General features: G+C 40.3%; 1 long non-coding RNA gene across 1 annotated transcript; it reads right to left on the bottom strand.

The window, feature by feature from the left end:
* Positions 1 to 6,244: 6,244 nt before the first annotated feature.
* LOC149525333 (uncharacterized) lies at positions 6,245 to 15,796 on the bottom strand. The gene is made up of 4 exons (XR_016348627.1): positions 15,653 to 15,796; positions 15,424 to 15,567; positions 8,430 to 8,524; positions 6,245 to 8,305 (listed from the first exon to the last, which is right to left on the bottom strand). It is a non-coding gene; the product is annotated as an uncharacterized LOC149525333 (long non-coding RNA).
* Positions 15,797 to 16,896: the final 1,100 nt, after the last annotated feature.

The raw sequence follows: 16,896 nt of genomic DNA, 5'->3' as shown, positions 1-16,896 counted from the left end.
CTGCTCCCGCCCCCAATGCTGTCTGGCTGTGGAACACCCAACACTGCCTGGCAAATACCAGCCATGGACAGCCAAAGAGAATCTACTGTGACCCAGAAGTGTTTTGTAGGTCTTTCAATTATATCGATTGAAAACAACCTGTGTAAAGAAATGGACTTTACTGACATAATGTGCTACCAAAAGAGCTAGACAGCTATAGTAGACTTAAATACAAATGAAAATTTTTAATTATTAATGCAGAATTTTTTTTAAGAATGAATTACAATATAATTAAAATAAAAATTATCAACTAAATTAAGTTTCTATCAAATTTAGGCAATTCACATTTAATATGAAAAATAGCCTTCAATTTGTGCATTTGACGCCTTTTTTCTATTTTCTCTCCAAAGGGGAGCCCCGCAAAATTGTGCTGCCTTGTGCCCCGCAAAACTCTCCTCCGCCCCTGCCCTCAAGAGACCTTAAAAATACCTTGCCTCCATAGGCTTTTGCTTAAAAGCTCCCCAAGGTCACAGATTCCCTGTTCTTGGGAGGTAGCTGCCACCACCAAATGAAAGAAACAAACAAAAAACCCTCTTTCTTCTTGAATCCCAGAAGAAAGCATGTGGAGTTCTTCCAGAGGGGCACCCCCAAGCTCTTTTACTGAAGAGAGCTTGGAAAAAAAAGAGAAAAACTGCAATCTGTGATAGCTGACCTCAGCTACCTTCTAAGACACAAAAAATCAAATCATTGTCTTAAAAAGATTATTTTAAGAAAACAAAAAGATATACTTGATAACGCATACTTGGTTGCTAGATGTTTTAGCAACTGACACCACAGCACTCGGCCACATGGAGCCAGTGCTGCCCCTAGGCACGCCAGTGTGTCTCGTGGGGATGTTGCCATCAGACTGGCTCCACTTGCTGCAGGCTGCCATCCGGGGGTCCATTGGGGGGCTGTCAGGATCCAGGAGGCCGAGGGAGAGCGTCCACCCTGAGGAGCCCTCAGAGCCTCCCGGTCCTCCCCACCAGGGGCTTGTGCCCCATTCCTCCCTCACGTTCTTCCACTTACCCGTCTCTAGCCCCCCTTCCTGATGTCAAATAAAAGATATGTATGTTCAAAAATAGAAACTGGGTTTATTGAACAAAACTGACCGGGGGGGGGGGGGGAGACAATGGACCTCTAGGGAGACTGGGAAAAGGAAGTGGGAGAAGGGAAGAGAGAGGTGGGAGAGGGAAACCTGGGAGGAGGGAGCTGGAAGAGGGAAGCAAGGGAAAGAAGGGGGAGGGGAAGCTCAGGGTTGGGGGTCTAACCGGACCAACCTGACGTTCATGCAAACCTGCTCTTGGGTTTGCACCTGGCCTTTGGTGGCCAGGCTGGCAGCTATCCTACCATAGACGGCTGTGTTCCTTCCTTTAAGGGCTGAGATCATGGAAGTTGGGGGCATCCCTCCCAAACCTGAATAAGGTCCATGATCTCCACCTTGGACCAGGAAGGCGCCCGCCTTCTCCAGCCTGTGTCAGGCTCCTGCGAGCTGGCAGACTGCTCCTGGGGAGCGGTGGAGGGCTGGCTGCCAGTGGCTTGCTGGCTCATGTTTTGGGGCCATTGGGTCAGGGGCCCCGGTGGCCACTGCTGGCTCTGGGCTGGCAGGCTTGGAGCTGGCACAGGCACTGTAGTCAGGGTCTACCTCTTTAATGGTTCCGGGGCTGGGGGAGAGGAGAATAAGTTTTCCTGGTTGTGCCCAGAGTGGCCACCAGGGCTCCCTGGGAAGGGCTGGAGGCCCCCTATTTTTAATTCAGTATCTACACAGCACTTAATTTGAAATAGCTATTTTGAATTTGGTGTTACTCCTCACTGAATGAGGTTTACCAAATTCAAAATAAGGGCTCCACTATTTCTAATTTATTTCACAATAGCGGTTTGCCGGTGTAGATGCTATTAAAGTTAATTTGAAATAACTACTGTTATTTCAAATTAACTTTGTAGTGTAGACATACCCTAAAGTACTACCAGACCATTTGTTGTTTAAGTTTCTCCTGTACAGACCAACTCAGCTACCCCCTGAAGCTTTCAGAGGAGAGTGCATCCACCACTTTGTTAGAAGCTTCTGAAATGCGTTGTAGGTCAAAGTCTTAGGGCCAAACTCCATCAAAGGAATTTCTTGTTTGTCTCTTTGACTGCGTGAAGGCACTGCAGAGCAGATGGTCAATCTGCAGATGAAGTATCATCACAAAAGGTATGGTTGTAGCTTCGCTAGAGCGTATACAACGATATAGCATTCCTTCTTGGAGACAGGCTAGTGACTTTCCTTCTTGGAGTTATTTACTGAGGAACACAATAGGGTGGAATTCGTGATCTGGCCCTATTTGAGCCAAAACTTCCCCCACATCATGCTCTGATGCATCCGTGGTGACAAAGAAAGGTTTGTTGTAGTGTGGGGCTCTTAAAGCAGGGTCAGACATAAAAACAAGCTTAAGTTGCTTAAAAGTTTCCTGACACATCCCAGTCCATTTAACTATGTTTGGTTACTTTTTTCTGGACAGGTCTGTCAGTGGAGTGATGATCTGGCCATAGTGTGGTACAAATCACTTATGTCCTGCCAAGCCTAAGAATGATTGGACCTGGGTTTGTGTGTGTGTTTGGTTTTTTTTTTATTAAAGGACAGGCCAGTTTTGAATAGCCTCTACTTTAGCCTGTAGAGGGTTGATAGTCCCTTGACCCACGATGGCTACGTCTAGACTGGCCCCTTCTCCGGAAGAGGCATGCTAATTTCTAACTTTGGAATAGGGAAATCCGCGGGGGATTTAAATATCCCCTGCGGGATTTAAATTAACATTTCCACTGCTTTTTTCCCGGCTTGGGGAAAAGTAAAAAAAAAGTGTCTAGACTGGCGCGATCCTCCGGAATAAAGCCCTTTTCTGGAGGATCTCTTGAAGGTAGGAATAAGAGATCCTCCAGAAAAGGGCTTTATTCCAGAGGATCACGCCAGTCTAGATGCTTTTTTCCGCCTTTTCCCCAAGCCGGAAAAAAAGTGGCAGACATGTTTATTTAATCCCGCGGGGGATATTTAAATCCCCCGCAGATTTCCCTATTCCAAAGTTAGAAATTAGCATGCCTCTTCCGGAGAAGGGGCCAGTCTAGACGTAGCCATTATGTCCTATGTAAATTACCCTGTTTAGGCTGATCTTGCACTTCCTAGCCTAGACAGTCAGTCCTGCTTCCTTTATGCGCTGAAGACAGCTTGGAGGTTTTCTAGGTTTTTTTGCCCATAAATACAGCTACATCATCCAGATAGGCTACTGCAAATTTGTCAAATACAGCTAGCAGATTATCTACAAGTCTTTGGAAGGTTTTGGGTTCATTGTGTAGCACAAACGGAAGAACATTAAAATCATACAGCCTCACATGTAATGAAGGCTGACCTTTCCCTGGCTGACTCATCCAGAAGCACTTGCCAGTATCCCTTGGTGAAGTCTAGGATAGAGATGAACTGGGCATATCCCAGTTTTCCAATAGCTCATCTCTGCGTGGCATATTTGTTGTATGGGTCTTCCCCAGAGGTGGACATCTTGCCCTGATCTGCGGCTATTTTAACCTCAATGTGTCACTTAGGGAAGATTGGTTGCTCTGGGGTAACTTTGACTGAATACAAATGCATTCACTGAGCTGCTTCTCTGCCCTGCTGTAGCCTAATTATCCACTTGTCCCAAAAGCTAGGGAAAAAAAACTGTTTGGTTTGAACTTCCTGGCTATTCAGGTTTAATATTTGGTGTGCTTCTTCTCCAGCAAAAGAAAAAACAATCCTCAAACTTCCAAATAGCAAAAGAGAGAAAAAAGTGTTCTTTTAAATTTCTGAGGTCTGTCTTCCTGGTTCAAAATGATCCCACCACCAGAGGCAATCCAAGGGCCTACCTCACAGGGAGGAGACCTCTTCACCCCATGGGAAGCCATAGACACCTCTAGAAATCCACCTTGCTCCAATGAAAGTCAGATAGGTGATGTTTTAAATGTAATGGGGCAGTTTCCCTTCACATTCCCTAGCTCAAGTGCACCAACGAGTACAGGTCATTATAATAGGGTCACTCCAAGAGTCCTCAGGCCTAAATGCCTCTCAGATACCCCCAGAGTGAAGGGAAACCGTGAGTGTCGTGGGAAGAAGCTTATTACGTGGAGATACACTAAAGCACAGGTGTCTGCAATCCACCGGTCCATAGTGGACACTAAACTCATCAACCCAAAGGCTCTAGTAACTGTCAACCCTTCAAGACAGACTCTTTTGATCGGTCTACAGCCAAGTTACCTGTTATGTACAAGGGCTGGTCAGGAATTTGGAGTTTTGCAGTCTGTGATGATTATCCCTTTCCTATGCTGATGGGAGGGGACTTAGCCAACCATGTGAGACCAGCTAAGAAGGTGGGAATGGTCACCCACAACATGTCTAAGCAGGCCTCCACACCTGACCCTGTTCTTGAGTTTTGTGCAGGGCCCAGTCTATGTCCCCAGACACGCCAGGGTCAGAGACCCAGATAGAGATGGCAGAACCAGACCCCAGACAAGCATCTAAAACAGCAGGCAGATATATCTTCCAATTCAAATCTCAATACCTTCTCCAATTGGCTCTCCTGGCTCCCTGCCAAAACCCCTTAGCTACCCGAGTTTAACCCTTTAGTCGCTGAATGCTAGGATGTTCATAAAAGGACAGCACTCTTCCTATCCATCACAAGAACACTTTGACAGATCAGTGAAATTACTTCAGCACTACTAAAATTTTCTCATCATTGGCCCTAGGCCAACAATGAGCTCGAGGAGAGGTTAAACGAGACACAGTAGTACTACTCTGTAGGCAGCAATCTCATCTCACATTACATGTAGGTACTGAAAGTAACAACTGTATCACAGCATCTTGACCCATAACCCACTATCCTACCCATTCCAGAAGCATCCACTAGCAATTCTGGGGCACATATAAAAGATAATTTTAAAGATTAAAGGGAAAGTATCTCAGTTACTATGAATATGTTTAAATAGAAGTATGTGAGTATCATGAGCTTTGAGTCTCTGTGATATCTATCACATTTATCTAGATAGCTGGATTTTTATATTCTATTCATCACTAATGTCTTGCATTAAGGACCTGATCTACTGAAGACAACACCACTTTTTCTACTGACTTCAGTGAAAGTTTCATTGCATCTTAACCAAGGCTGAATTAATCCAAATGATTTTTTTTTTTGCCTCTATGGTACAGACTTTAGCCTCCTGACAACTAGCTTCTGCCACCAAGATTTTTACAATTTCTCAATTTCTTTTTAGGCTATGTCTACACTATGAGGGTTTGGCGACAGAAGTGTTGTCAACATGCAAAAGTCAGCAACATTGAAAACCAGTCAAACTGTTTTTTCTGCCTCCTATTGTTGACATTTCATGGCCACACTGCTAGCACTCTGTCGACAGACAGAGCAAAGCAATGTGGGTCAGCATCCCACAGGGTAGTGTTGTGGGAAGGCAGAGCTGATCCATGTGCTTCTTGGGATTCCCTCCAAATTCTCCCACAGTATTCTCAGCTGCTGGGAGCATCATCATGAGTAGCTTTGTGAGCTCTCTGTGCTGAGGAATGTCAAAGCAGCACAGCAGTCTCTCCAGGGTTCCGTTTGTAGCAGCAGTCTGCCTGCTTCTGTGTTTCTAGCAGGGCAGAAAGGGAATATTCCAATGATTTGCTCTTTTTGTTTGTTCCTCAAATGGAGCGGCTCACTCAGCTGTCAGATACTTTCCTGAGCTTTGAAAGGAGAGAGATGCACGCCTGCAAGGCAGCACAGACCACAAAACTCTCATAGAAATCACAAAATACTGAGCACAGACATCAGGGCAGGTATTGTGGGATACTGGGGAAAGCCAGTTTGCTCAAGAAAACAAATAACAGAGTCCATACTGGCTCTTTGTCAACAATAAAGGGAGGGGAAAAGACAAAAGTCTCTGAAAGAGGTGGAATTTTATTTGGTGACTAAACTATGTGTTATTCCCAATAAAATTTGCATTGTAGTGTCTATACTCTCACTGTTTTTTCAAGAAGAGGCAGTTTTTGGTGACAAAACATGTCAGTGTAGACAAGGCCTTATAGGAAAGAGGTATCAATAAATCTCACATCCATGATTATCAAAGAACATTTAATTCCTTGGGGTTTAAAACAATTTTAGAATTTAAAATAGTAAAACCCAACATGTTTATAGCTATATAATTCAAAAGCATAATATAATGATGTATTGCCTGGTTGTTTTGCATTTATTTGCTTTTTTTATTTATGTTTTAGTACACTTTGGCTTTTGTTATTATAATTTCTTCATCTTCTAAGAAATACCTCTGTTTGTTTATTTATATGTCACAACTGTATCTTTGCAACTGTAATATTGTCCTTGTCAGGTTAAAAATAACTGGATAACTCTGTACATATTTATTGTAAAATAAATATAAAGAGGAAATAATATAATAAAGGAAAAACATGATGTCTCAGACTTCTGAAAGGACACAGACTCCTAGAACAATAAACCTGCTTATTTCCCCCCCGCCCTTTTCTGACAAGAGATATTTCTCTATTATCTTTGTATTATGTTTCTTCTTAGATCCTAGTCACAACATTTATCTTAGTGTTATGGCTCTTCCTGCTTTTTCAAATGCTTGCCTCCAGGGGTACTGAAGCTACTAAAATACAATGTATTTGGTGGATCTGCATTAAAAATCACTTCTTTCTCCTGACAAACAATTTAAAACATCACATTTGTGCCTTGTAAATTGAGCTTTTTAACTATATATAGAGAGACCTAGATCCATCTGACCCAAATTTATTTTTCTGCAAGGATTGCTGTTTCCACTTGGGGACATTATTGTTAAATATCTATGATGGAGATACTTCCAAAATGTTATTGTTGACTTTTTATTCATTTTTAAAATATGCCATAGAGAAAATAAGAACAAGTCATAAAAAGGACAACTTAACACTGGATATATCAGAGATAATGGTATAATTATTTCTCAAATGCTTGTTAGGGAAAAAAAGAATGATGAAAAGACCATACCACATACAGATGTAGCCTATTTGTCTATAATACTTTGTATTTTGAGGCAGCCTGCAGAATGTATTGTTTGCAGATTGTTATGGCACCAATTCTTCTTCTTCTTCTCCTTTTCCTACATATATAAACTATATGGGGAAAGACTCTTAGGATTTGCAATTGTCTTACCATTGTTCTAATAGCATCTGTCTCAGTAAAATGTTAAGGATTCAAAACAGGTGCCTGGTAAAGAGGGGAGAAGCTGAGATACTCAATCACTGGGATGATGGGGGCAACATAAGGGCCTAGATAGCTAGTACAGACATACATTTTGTGTTGTGCCTCGTATACCATGTGTGACTTTGCATTGAAGCAAGCTGTACAGGACCAGTTTTGTCTGTACATCTTGGATCTTAGTTTAAATTACAGTATATTATTATAACATTTGACCACCACCCCATACAATGACTGATTAGAAGAGACAAAAAAAAAATAATCAAGCACACTTGATTTAATCATCTAGTTGCATCTGGTAAACATAATCCTACTTCACACACACATAGGAACTTAATCCTGTTAAAAAAAGAAAAACCACCACCTGAACACCTGTAAAGTGCTGTACAATCAATGACAGTGCCGGGCATTTAACATCCCCTGACGATCAAGCCCTATGTTAGCCCAACACAGATTTTTTGAAAGATACTATACTAAAGTGCATGAATTTCTACTTTAAAATATGCATGCTCATTGATCAGAAATAGGCAAAAATGTCATACACTTATTACAGAGAAAAGAGAGTGGATTAAAATAGGTGACCTTTAGAAATCATCTGGAAAAAAAAAATCTACTGTTTGTTAGAAGAGTGTGCCCAAGGGAGTTCCAGACTGGGTTCCACTTAATAATTTAAATAACTAGCTTAGAAAAAATGTGGGATTTGGTTGGTTGGTTTGTTTTTTTTAAACAGGAAAATATATTTCTTTGGAATAATTTCTAAGTCTTTTTTAACTTGACCTATTAAAATGTTCAGATCGTTGGCCTGATGGCAATGCTTTATTCTGTCACAAAGAATACCTCATCTGAAGCCAACCAAAGGTTGCTCACTTTATGGGTTGGTGCCGCACAGATGTGTCATTGACTTGACACACTTGGTCTCTCAGGGTTAGAGAGAGTGACAGGTAATTGCTACATCAGAGCAGTGTGTGCTGGCTAATTCAAAGTGGCACTGGTGATACTCTTGAAAGCTCACCCATTCTGTAAACTGGATAAAGGGCATCAACAGCTTTCTAAAAGAAAAAAAAGTGATGTTATATAAGAAAATGGTCGTGTCGTTAAACAAAGTGCAAGATTCTTAATCCAAATCTGCACAGATGTGCAATGAGTGCGAAATATGAAGATGGAAAAGTTTACCTGGAATGAATTGTAAGGAGAGAACACAGGAGAAGCACGTGAAGTTAGTGATACACTAGCTTCACCAAAGTTTTCATCTGAAGAAAAATGCGTTGCTATAAGAGATAAGGAAATATTTTCTGACATTAACTGTATAATATTTTAGTTAACAAATTTAGTTAACTACATCTCTCTCCCCTTAATAAAATTCTTCCACTGCCCCATATTTTGTATATATCTACTCTTCAAGATAGGACCCAATTTCAAAGGCAGAAGGGACAAAATACTAAAAAGAAAAATGGTTTTCATGAAAAATCTTGTACAATTTTGTAGACCTAGAAGGTCTGACTAAACATCTAACTTCAGGGTGGGACCCTGAAACAAAGCTAAATTCTGTAAGGCATGAGTATACAGTTAAAGGCACAGGGTCTGCTTCTGCTCATAAGTGTAATTCAGAAGTAACTCCAGCAAAGTCAGTAGACTTTCATTGAGGTAACTGCACACTAAAGTGAATAGGTCCATTTTCTGATCCTTGGCACACATGTTTTACCAGACAATGTCATAAAGAAATGCTATTTTTGAAACAGAGTGCAATGAGTTCTTGTTATATTTTCCAAGTTAAAGATTTAAAATTAGATTTACTGTAACCAAATAGTAAAAGTGTTGACTATTTTAGTAGCATTTTAGTTACAAATACAATAATCATTAGCAAGCTAAATATTCACGTTTTCTTCTGAAAGGCTATGAAAAGGCTTTTAGCTTTTGCTGGATAACGAGCACCCCAGTTAAATGACTGAAATGCTGCTTTAAATGAAAGTGCTTTTCCAACAAGCTTGTTGGAAATATAATCTGTGAAATGCTTTGGTCATAATAATCCTTAACATGCACACTAAATTAAAGAAATACACTGCAGCTATTCAGACCAAGGGAAATCCAGTAAAAAGTATTATTAGGTCTTACACTCTCCCACTCCAATTGATACATATATTCTTAGAATGCCGTCATTAAATTGTACTACTTGATACATGCATTCTATTCCTCAATATTCTTATTTGTTTGCTTTATTTTCTAAAATGGGAAAAATGAAACTTGCGATCAAGCCATAATTTAGATCACATCCTAGAACACAGATATCAAACTAAATACAAAATAGATATACAAAAGACTGTGACATGCACAAACAGAATCAGTATGTCAGAAGATAGAGATGCCAAGTAGATTATTCTTGGCAAATACACCCTGCAGTCTTCATACAGGCACTTAACAGAATTACTCAAACTACCATTTTGAACATACCCAGAAGCCTGGAACATTTTAAAACAAATTAATCTGAGGAGGCGGATAACTCAAGGCATTGAGAGGGTTGCAGAACACAGGGTACTGGTTCAAACTGAGCACAGACAGTGAGTAAAAAAATTCTATGGTACAATGAATGATCATGGATTCTCAATGACCTGTCACTCCAACTGGTGAATCTTGGGAAACAGGGTCAAAATACATTAAAAGTGCTGGGTCAAAAGAGATGGCTTGTGCATCTTTTCCTGATGCGGGAGGTAGAGAAAAAGGACTTCAGTCTCCAGAGCCACTTGAGTGAATGAAAGAAAGAGAACTATCAGGGGTCACCTACAATCATATTGCCAATATGTTTGGTGTGTTGATCAGACTGCTAACGTTATTAGTGACTTAATGAGTTTGCAATCAGTCATGAATCCCATCTATCACTGGGAAGAGGAACCTGGTGCTGGGTTTCATTTTATTCAATGTCCCTCACAACGTTCTTCAAAGCATCTACCACTGGTTACACTAACTCTTGATTTGTAGGTCTCAGTCCTGTTAGGTGCTAGACAATCTTCACTCTGAGTGAAGTTAATGTGAACTGAGAGCATCCACTATATCAGAGGCAGGAAACAGCATTTTCAAAATCAGGCATGTGTCTCGTTAGTTTCAATAACTTTTTTGGAGGGTTCATTTTTCATGGCGAGGACACTAACACAGTAGTGATGGGCCAAGTAGAATGGTATAAGGAAAAGGTTTATTTGACAAAGCAAAGGAGTTGGGAAAGGATGGTGTTGTCAGTCAAGTGTCCCCACGAGTTTCTGACAGGACTTCTGCTCCGTCGACGAAGATAAACTTTTGTCTGTGTGTGTGAGAATGTGCTCCCCTGTCTAATGTGTTAGCCATGCACAATCAGTCAACATGAAAGACTCCAAGGCCGTGTCCAGACTCAGGGTTTTTTTCGGGAAAAGTAGCCTTTTCCCGAAAAAACTTCCCCTGCGTCCAGACTCAAGCCGCGTTCTTTCGAAATTATTTCGAAAGAACGCGGCTTTTCTTTCGATGGCGGTAAACCTCGTTTCACGAGGAAGAACGCCTTCTTTCGAAAGTTCCTCTTTCGAAAGAAGGCGTTCTTCAATGTAAAGAGGCCATCTTCGAAAGAGAGCATCCAGACTCGCTGGGTGCTCTCTTTCGAAAAAGCGGATTTCTCTTTCGAAAGATCCGCCTGCAGTCTAGACACGATCTTTTGAAAGAGGCTCTTTCGAAAGATGCTTTCGAAAGAGGCTCTTTCGAAAGAAGCCTGCAGTCTAGACATAGCCCAAGAGAGCCCCCAGGGGCCACAAATCAGATGATTGAAAGCACTGGGCTACATTTATTGCAAAGCAAAGTACAATAATAGTTGTCAGCAAATAGAATTGCCACACCTCTATACATATGTAAGCCATGACAACGAACTTGACTAACACCCTATCAATACTATGGATTCAGCATTGCCCCCTCAGTCAGTTGATGATCACCCTTTGTTATGAATCACAGGTATGAATAAGTTACACATCACTTCTGATTTATCAGGTTGCCACCCTCTGCTATCTAGTTATCACCCCTTACCTCACAGAAGGGGGGTTTCTATTACTATCCATCATGCTGTCAAGTTAGACCTGGTCCCATACCTGGATGTTGAGATGTGTGCTAAGATGGTTGGTACCAAAGTGTTTAATGAGGTGTTCTGTTATGACCCCTTTGGACTGTGTTTTATGGTCTGTGCCTGGCATCTTTTGGCATTCTTTATGCTTGATCCTGCATGTTCTATTTCTTGTTAGGTAAACCTCTTTCATGCTTCAGTTTCACTGAGCAAAAGTCTTGCTCACTAGATTTCAGGCCTGCTGATTTTATGTTACAGACCCCCATCTTACTACAGATGGATAGGAGGAAATGCAAACAGATGGAGCAGTAAAGGTGTGGAAGAAGGAGGAAAAGGAAAGAAAGGAGGGACAGAAGGTATGCTCTGAGCAGAAGGAAGAGAAGGACATTGTCAGTTGGGAGAAATGAGGTGATACATTAGCATGTATTTGATAGTCACAGAAAGACAAGAATAAACATTCAGGAAACAAAACATGAAAGTGACATGAGTACAGTTTCAAAGGTTTCAGTGACAGCAGGACGCTGCTGGGCATTTGAAACCCTGCTGGTGCTGCTTCCCCTGTAAGGAGGTCTAGGGGGCTGGAGTTCAAAACTGCCCTTAGAGCCTCTCTCTCAATAGCCCTGAGCCTTTACATGGGCTGTGGGTTCATGGAAGGAAAGCTACTAGAACTTGGTGCCCCTTAGCATCTCCAACACAGACCTGTTTCTCTTTTCACACATCCATTTAACGTCAGTTACCCTTTCCCCCTTTTCTTTACTGTAATTAAATTATCTTTAGCCATTAACAAGAATTTCCTTTTTTCCCCCATACCATCATATCACTTTAATCAGAATGTGTCTTGCTGGTCTGTGATAAGTAGCATTATGTCTACCTGTAGAAAGAGCTCACTGCTTTTACTTCTCTGTTATTTTAACCTTACTGGTTGTCAAGCTTCCTTTAAAGCAGCCTCGGATATGAAAGTATTGGTATCAAATACTAATTTCAACTGCAATGGGCTAGATAGCAAGCTCTCTCTTCTGTCAGTAGTAATGAAAGTCGGCTTGAGGCAAAGATTTGATCACTGGCCTCATTCAAAGACCTAGAAAGGACTGAAATAGAACTAAAACCTAAATATAACAATTAAAGTTACTTACTACAGCCATATGGTCAAAACAAAGACCCCAAAGGCAGGAGATTTGGGTTATAATTCCAGCTCCACCATGGGCATCCTACATGAGCATATCACACAGCAGATTTAGGCCTCATTTTCCCAATGTACAATGTTTAAAGGGGATAATACTCTCCTTCTTCCCTGATATGACAGTTGAAAGATTAATGCTTATAAAGTGCTTTGAAATCCTCAGATAGATGAATGCTTGAAGGTCTTTTATGTTTTCATAATGTGAAGAAAACTGTATGGCTGTGTCTACACTGGCAAGTTATTCCGGAAAATCAGCCGCTTTTCTGGAAAAACTTGCCAGCTGTCTACACTGGCTGTTTGAATTTCCGGAAAAGCACTGACAATCTAATGTAAAATCATCAGTGCTTTTCCAGAAAAACTATGCTGCTCCCATTTGGGCAAAAGTCTTTTTCTGGAAAACGGTTCTGGAAAAGGTCCAGTGTAGACAGCACAGTAGTGTTTTCCGCAAAAAAGCCCCGATCGCGAAAATGACGATCGGGGCTTTTTTGCGGAAAAGCACGTCTAGCTTGGCCACAGACGTTTTTCCGGAAAAAGTGCTTTTCTGGAAAAGTGTCCTGCCAATCTCGACGCACTTTTCCGAAAATGCTTTTAATGGAAAACTTTTCTGTTAAAAGCATTTCCGGAAAATCATGCCAGTGTAGACGTAGCCTATGGGTGGAATCTGCAAGTCTTTGGAAAATCATCCTTATATATGATTCCTAAGCAAGAATGTTAAAAAGTATCTTCATATGAGAACTGAAGGTGCATCTGGGTTTGCTCTTGCCTTTAAATACTGTAATAACCGAAATAAAAGGGCATATGGGTTTAGAGAGCCATAGATGTGATGTAATGAAATGTGATGCTTTTCTTTTTATCTGCATCAATGTCTTTCATGGAAATAGAACAAAACCCATCATGTCAAAACTTGTTTATAGTTAGCCCTTGCAAAAGACCAGAAGGGAAATCGCTGCTGTTGCATGTGAGCACACAAATCAGCAACTCTATAAGGAACGTTTACTCTCAGAGTTAGAGTAATTTTCCATGCAGAATAATAGGGTGCGTTTTTTTCTTAAATTTGTGGATGGCTATTTTGACTCATTTTTTATACTAATTATGTTGAAGAGACCTTGAATATCTATGAAACAAAGTTCAACACAGATATCTATAGTATGAGCTAAATGTATGCTAACAAATCCCCTCCCGGCCCTGGTCAAGACAAAGTACCCTACTTGGGGACAAAAAACACATCTCAGTAAATAGTTCTTCACTACTACAAGGACTGAGAAATGGGCTAATGTGGCAGACCAAACTAATTGTCAGTGCCTATACATACCTCCGAAGCCAACTCTATTACCAAGAACACAACTGTTACATGGTGACACCAAGCTCAGATATAGTGCCTGTGGTTTGTAGGGTGGGGCTTGTTTGTAGACCATATTGGCAGCCAGTCAAGATTTTTAGAGCTTTCGATACATTTCCCACAATCATATTTCAGTTTCATATTCTTCCATTTATGAAGGAAGAATGGAAGAAAGGACTTTTCATTAGCTCCATCCATGAAAAACTGATGGGATAAGCAGGAAACTTGGAGATGATAGAAATGTTCTTGTTTTAGGGTGTGGGGGAGGTTAAGGAAATTTCTAACAAGCGTGTCTGAATATTTAAAATATGAAAACTATTAATGATACTGAAAATAATGGCAGCTGATAAACTATTATATGGATATTTGAGGCCTGCTAAAATGATATTATTGCTATTCACAACACTGTAAGCTAAAAAATAAGACATGTGATGGCATTTTAAAAACTATCTAGGAGATATACATATGAAAACAAGATATGAAACTATAAAATCAATTACCTTTCCATAATCTCACAGGGATTTTCTCTGTATTATAACAGATTTTTAAATGACTGATTTATGTTCCTTTTTTTCTTCTTCTTCTATTGCCTTCCCAAGTAATGTGCTTAATACAAACGATCTTACTTTGGGTCTCTCACGATGTACAAAGTTTCAACAGCTTAACTAGCTCCTGACATCTAACTCCTGACTGCATGGACGTTAAGTGTGGACTGAGGTGAGACCATCAAATTCAACTCACTTTAGACACATTAGGCAGAAAGAGAAGTCACTGTAAACACCCCTGACTTTTTGTTAATAAGGAATTTAATCTTTCAAGATATCCTCTTTCACCTGTACTCTGTTCTTTTACAAACAAATATCTTAATCAGTTTATTTCTTTTTTTAACAAAGCATGCTGCTTCCATCACCCCCCTGAAATATCAGTCACCATTCTTTTAATCAAAACAATGATTCATGGTCAGACTACTTTTTTGCTGATAGCTATAGCTTTAATTCTCTGACTACTCACATAAGAAAAAGCCCTTCTCCCCAGCAATGGAAACTATTCAAAAACATACCAGATGCCTAGTATAAATTCTCAAACCATTCAATGTTTTGCTAACCTGGAAAGCTGCATACATATTCTCAACTCACATTTGAAATACCCTTTTCCATCTCATTTAAATACTGTGAAACTTTGAAGCCCTTAGACTATGAGTTTCCACTTGACCGTGAACAAACCTCTTTAATCAAAATTAAGTCACCTTTGCCTTGCAGACTCTTTTAAATATATTAAGGGTAAAGAGGCTAGACAGTGTGTTTGCTCCCTTCTCTCCTCCACGCCTTATTTCTAACCTTTTTTGCAAGATTCAGAAGACCATCTGATCAGAAATATTTCAAACAGTTCACATGAACCTGTCTACAAATCTTATTCTCCTGAGACAACATTTCCATTATGGGACACTTATCTCTAAAGTAAGGCTTTTACTGACATTACAAATGGACTGACTTGCTGCACTGCAGAATGTCAGTTTACTCAGTTAGAACTTTCAATGCAGAAATTCAGCATGATGCAGTCCCCCAGATAAAGCAGCACTTACCTTAATTGAAATCCTCTCTCTGATATAGCAAAGACATCAGTCAAATCAGTGGTGATTTGGGGGCAATCTAAGTTTTCAATCAACACCATCCAGGTAGCTGCATACTGTACAGCCTTTTTTCGTTTGTGTTGAACTCCTCAATGTCTAAAGGAGAGAGAGAGAGATAAGCTGAAATCCTCAGAGGTTCCCCGTGAGTGAGAGAAAGAATACCAAAGCAATGTTCCTTAACATGTGATTCTCAGCAAACGTGCTCAGGTCTGGAAGATCCTATTGCTGCTGTGATAGGCTCATGTCATGTCCCTGGAGCACTGGGATGATCATTGACCTGATTAGCACTGAACACTCCCTACATGCAGAGAAAGCACTGAGAGGATTGGTGAGTTGCAAGGGAATTGGGAAAGGTACCAGGGCCACTTGGGAATCTTTTATCTTCCAGACTAATGGAATGTGCTGCAGCTGAGGCTGTAATTTGCAAAGAGGTTATGCACAATGTTAACCACCTAAGGACTTAAACAAATGTACTTCTGCATGCTGTTTCTCAAGGTGCAACCATGTTCAACATAAGATACACCTGAGTAATTAAGAGTCTGAGGTTGCTTTTTTGTAATATGAGGATCACTGTATATAATGTTCTGTAATCTGGGAGATAAAGTAGATTCAGACTTGCCCATGACCCTGGAGAACAGAACACAGTTCTAGCCTACTGTAAATGAAATGAGTTTGATGGGCTTGTGTTAACCCCCAGATGGCAATTGCCTGTGTGAGAAAAAGGCAGGATAGACATAGTAAATAATCATATTTGACAGTTTAAATAAAACAGATTAAGAATGCTGAATTACCCTTTCATTCAAGAATGGCCTCTTTAAAGAAACAAAGTGCAAAAAGGCACATTCACTTCCACTAGAATAGCATAGGAAGCAAACAAAATATAAAACAACAAAACATTTAAAAAGCTTGGTTTGTCTCCCATGCTGGTTCAGAGGGGAAGTGAGGGCAGCTATACAAAATATGTATCTATATATAACAAAAAGAACAAAGAGGAGGATGATAGCAATGAATATAAATCAGAAGCTAGGAATGATAGAAAATTGATATGGGAAACAAAGAGACAGGAGGAGAAATCTATCACCAGCAGAGTAAAGGACAGATGGATGGATATGCACTCATACCACACAGTGTTTAAAGAATCCTAAGAGGACAACTTGTCCATTATTAGATGGAAATGGTAGTATTATCAGTAATAATGAAGAAAAGGCAGGAGTGATAAATAAATATTTTTGGTTTACATTTGCAGAAAAAATATGCAATCATATTGCATGATTATAACACTTTTGTCACTTTTGCCACTGGTGCCAAAGGAGGATACTAAACAAAAGCTACTAAAGTCAGAGTTTTTAAAACCAGCAAATCCAAATAACTCAGATCCAAGAGTTTATAAGAGCTGGCTAAGGAGTTCATTGGACAATAAATACT

The sequence above is a fragment of the Pelodiscus sinensis genome, chromosome 2 (assembly GCF_052426305.1).
Source record: "Pelodiscus sinensis isolate ZL-2025 chromosome 2, ASM5242630v1, whole genome shotgun sequence".
NCBI classification, from domain to species: Eukaryota; Metazoa; Chordata; order Testudines; family Trionychidae; genus Pelodiscus; species Pelodiscus sinensis.
Note: the sequence above shows the minus strand (reverse complement) of the source record. Positions and strands in the feature narration are given on the sequence as shown.